Source organism: Brassica napus, chromosome C4 (assembly GCF_020379485.1).
Source record: "Brassica napus cultivar Da-Ae chromosome C4, Da-Ae, whole genome shotgun sequence".
In the NCBI taxonomy this organism is placed as follows: domain Eukaryota; kingdom Viridiplantae; phylum Streptophyta; class Magnoliopsida; order Brassicales; family Brassicaceae; genus Brassica; species Brassica napus.
The window spans coordinates 28,103,392-28,107,871 of NC_063447.1; the positions used below are offsets into that span (position 1 = coordinate 28,103,392).

Genomic DNA, 4,480 nt, shown 5'->3' on the forward strand with positions numbered 1-4,480 from the left:
TAAATCACAGGAGGTCCATTGATGAAGATACCAAGGTCCACCAAGAGTGAAGATATCCATCGTAACTCAGCGGAGGTATTAGCAACAGAACGGTATTCAGCCTCTGTAGACGATCGTGCTACACCCTTCTACTTTCTAGAGGACAAGGAGATAGGATGCTTTCCAAGGTAGATAATGAAAGCATTTGTGGATAGAAAATCATTGTATCATCGGCCCAGTCAGCATCCGAGTATGCATGGAGAGACATAAAGTTGTTGCAGCTGAAGAAGAGGCCGTGTGAAGTAGTTCCAGCAAGATACCGCATGACTCGTTTTGCAGCTTGCCAATTGTCAGATGTAGGAGCATGCATAAACTGAGACAGCTTGTTTACAGCGTAGGAAATGTCTGGCCTTGTGAAGGCTAAGTACTGAAGGCTACCTACAGCAGATCGATACTCTGTTGGATCAGTGAGGCGTGTTCCTGTCTTCAGTGTAAGCTTCCTAATATCTTGTATAATTACATGATTTTAGCCATTAATTCTTGTATATTTTGATCATATAGATTAATAATTAGGCATCTTTAGAGTCCATATTGCATTCATTGTCCTTATTAGGTGTTGGAGTGTGCCATGGAGTGATTTGAGATGTTTGGGAGCATTGTGATCCAAAAAGGGGTGAACGATGAGCATGGATGGAGGCCTTAGAGAAATCTTCTGTTGCTAAGATTTTGTGTAAACACAGCAAATTGAGTTAGCTTTCTAGTGGAAGTGGTTTCAAGTCATTTGGAGATGTAATGAAGGAGTTATGATCAATTTACTAGAGGCATATCCATCATGGTCGAGCATCGCAGAGTGACCTTCCAGAGCGACACCATAAGGTAGCTCCCAACCCAGAGCGACCCACCTACGTCACTCGCCTTTTCATCACCTTGGAGGCAAAAAAATAGGCCTAGAGCGACCTTTCAGAGCGACCACCTGAAGTCGCTCCCAAGCCAGAGCGACTTCCCGGAGCGACACCACGAAGTCTCTACGCGTCATTTACTCAGTCGAAACTTATGATTTTCCAGGGACCTTTTGGTCATTTGTCTTGACGTTTTACACTTTCTAAACCTAAGTTTAAGGACCTTTTGTAGGCGAAGGAGGCAGATTATCTTTTATCTTTGAGAAAACCACCAAAAACCTCTTGAAAAGTTCATTTCTTTGATTCATTTGATCATATGTTATCCTGTTGATTTCTAATCTATTATCTGTATTTCTCTACATGATTAATCTGAAATCCAATATGGGTTTAAGAGGAATCATGAAGAGTAGTGAGTAATCCACTCTTGAATTCACGGGTTAGGGAAATTAAGGGTGATTAGGCAAGATCTAGGATGTTATAGTGTAGATCCTTCTTATTCCTTGCTAGTAGAGTATTCATAATGCATCTTCTGAGTTGGTCTCTCAAAAGTTGATCTTTAGGCATTTCCCACCCACAAGGTGTTTGATGAAATGTCTGAGACAACTCTCCTAAGCTTTTAATATACCTTACCAAAGACATTTGTTGTTAAAGGTGTTAAGATAGCCAATAGACTTGTTAGTAATGATTGCTTTCATATTATTCAACCAAAGACATTTGATGTTTGAAATATGTTAGTAAATGAACATTCATCTAGACATAGAGTTTGTTTAAGATTGTGTCTAAGCTTAAGATTGATAGTTTGATTGATCATTTGTCATCCTTAGTTCGAAACTTGATCACCCAAGGTCTAATTCCTATACCCATGAGTTATCTTTTATCATAACCAAAGAAAGTCACTTCTTTTATTGTTTTATTGTTCTGTTATTGCATTCTATTATTAGTAGTAGTTTAAAACCATCCAAATTATCGGTTGCACTTAGATTAAGTACGTACTTGCATTCTCGGTGCTTTGAATCCCTTAGAATTGGTTCGACATTCACTTATATTACAACATTTGTTTTAGGAGCCTTGAAAACTCTTAACATCAAATTGGCGCCATTGCCAAATTCTGAGTAGATTTGAACATTGAAATTTAGTCACTTGCTTGAGACTAAGTCATTTTTATTTTCTTTTGTTACTGATTCTCCTTCTTCACCTCCCTTTAACTTTCAGGTGTATGAACTTGAGGATCAGGGGTCCATCAAACCTAGTTCCAAGAGTTGCAGACATCAGAGCTTTAGAGAGAGAGTGTGCTAGAGCGAGAAGAGAAGAAGAGCAACATGATCACTTGCAGAGATTGGATATTGATATGGCAGATCCACCGCAAGGGCCAGAACACCCACAACGAGCAGCTCGACCCATTGGCACTTATGACCGCCCCAACATTCATGGTCATAGACTGGGAATCCGAGCACCGGCTGTGGCAGCTAACAACTTTGAGATCAAATCAAGACTCCTCAACGTGATCGAGAACAACAAGTATCTTGGCTTGGCTTTAGAGGACCCATTTGATCACTTGGACAGGTTCGACAGCTACTGTGGGTTGTCAAAAACCAATGGTGAGTCAGAGGACGCCTTAAAGCTCAAGTTATTCCCTTTCTCTTTGGGGGATAAGGCACGTCAGTGGGAGAACTCTCTACCCAGCGACTCTATCACCACCTGGGATGACTGCAAGAAAGCATTTTTGGAGAAGTTCTTCTCTACTTCAAGAACTGCTAAGCTGAGAAATGACATTTCCAGCTTTCAACAGAAGAACTTGGAAGGATTCAGTGAAGCCTGGGAGAGATTCAAGGACTACTAAGCTTAATGCCCACACCATGGTTTCTCTAAGGAAAGCTTGCTGAGCACATTCTACATGGGTGCTCTTCCTAAATACAGAGCCAGATTAGATACAACTAGCAATGGATTCTTCTTGGGAAGAACTAAGGAAGATGCAGAAGAGCTGGTTGACAACATGGTGAAGAGTGACGCAGTCTACAGTAGAGACCGCAACAGAGGCAGTAGAACTGATGACAAACAGACGAGAAATGAGCTAAAGGCTCTACAAGATAAGATAGACATACTCATTTGTGATAAAGCTACCCAAGAGCAGCTGCACTTTGTTGGTAACCCAAACCAAGATGCACCACATAGGGTCAATGAGGTTGAGGGTTTGGAAGCTCAAGAAGAGCTGTGTTTCATCAACAACAATGGCAGTTGGTACAAGAAAGAGCCCAACTTTCAGTACAACAACTACCAACAGAAATCCTATCCTAACAACCAACAGAGTGGTTATCAGCCTAGAAACAACCAGCAAGGCAACTATCAGCCTCAGCAAAACCCTCCTCCTGGTTTCTCCAACAAAGGGAACCAGTCTTCTCAACAACAAGCTAATCCTTCTACCTCTACTCCTCAAGAAAGCAACAATGATGTTCTACTGAAACAGATCTTGGAGTCTCAGACTAGAAGTGAGAAGCAGGTTGGATATGAGTTGAAGAACCTTCACTCCAAGATTGATGGAAGTTACAATGAGCTCAACAACAAGTTCAGGGCTTTGGAAAACTAGTTTGCTTCCATGACCACTCACCAGAATCGCCAGCAAGGGTCTCTACCTGGAAAATCTGAGTAAAATCCCAAGGAGTATTGCAATGTTGTCCTCTCTACTACTTCTTCAGGGATTGAATTGAGTAACCACAAGAAAGAGGTAGATGAAATTGAAATATTGGTGTTTGGAACTGAGATTGAACAGGTTAAGCATCTGATTGTAGCAACAACTGAGGCAAAGATTGTGGAGGAAGCTGACAAAATGATTGAAGCAAAGATTTTGAAGGGAGATGAACCCAGGGCTGAGAAACCAGTTGTGAAGAGAGTTGACCAGAAGCTGAAAGAGGTCAAGCTGGAGGACACCACTGAGGTTGAGCAGTCACCATATGACAAGCTCCCATTTCCACAAAGGGTCCTCACCAAAGCTCAGAAGAAGGTGATTTCCAAGTTCAGAAAAGACCTCAGTTATATTGGACTTAAGCTTCCAGCGATCTCGGGTATGCGTGAGGCTCATATCCAAATGATGCTCATCAAGGACATTGTAGACCACCAAGCAGAAGTAGCATAGCTTCTCAACATCTCAACTTTGAAACTTGATCCACCAGTCACACCAAAGTCTCTCCCTAAACTAGAATCCCAAGGGAATTTCACCTTGTCTTGTTCCCTTGGTAAGCTCACCTTTGATGATGCTCTTGTTGATTCTGGTGCAAGTGTGAATGTGATCTCAATGGAGATGGTGAAGAGTCTTGAGATTGAACACATGGAGCCAGATACTTCCTCTCTCACGTTTGGGGATTCTTCTTCTACTACCCCTATTGGTCTCATCAAGGACTTTCCTTTGAAGATTGGATCTTGCACCATCCTTATAGACCTCACTATCTTGAAGATGGCAACTGAGAAGAGAGTTCCATTGATCATGGGCACACCATTCCTTACTACTCTGGGTGCTTGCATCGATTTTGCCAACAAGAAGGTGACACTCCTCAATGTGAACAAAGTTGTCTCTTACCCAATTCAGTCTCCACTGGATGTTGAGTATT

At 41.8% G+C, this 4,480-nt stretch overlaps 1 non-coding gene across 1 annotated transcript; it reads right to left on the bottom strand.

Annotated features, from left to right (window-relative positions):
* Positions 1-2,634: 2,634 nt before the first annotated feature.
* On the bottom strand, positions 2,635-2,741 carry LOC125586655. Its single transcript, XR_007323191.1, has one exon. It is a non-coding gene; the product is annotated as a small nucleolar RNA R71 (small nucleolar RNA).
* Between the last annotated feature and the right edge of the window lie 1,739 nt (positions 2,742-4,480).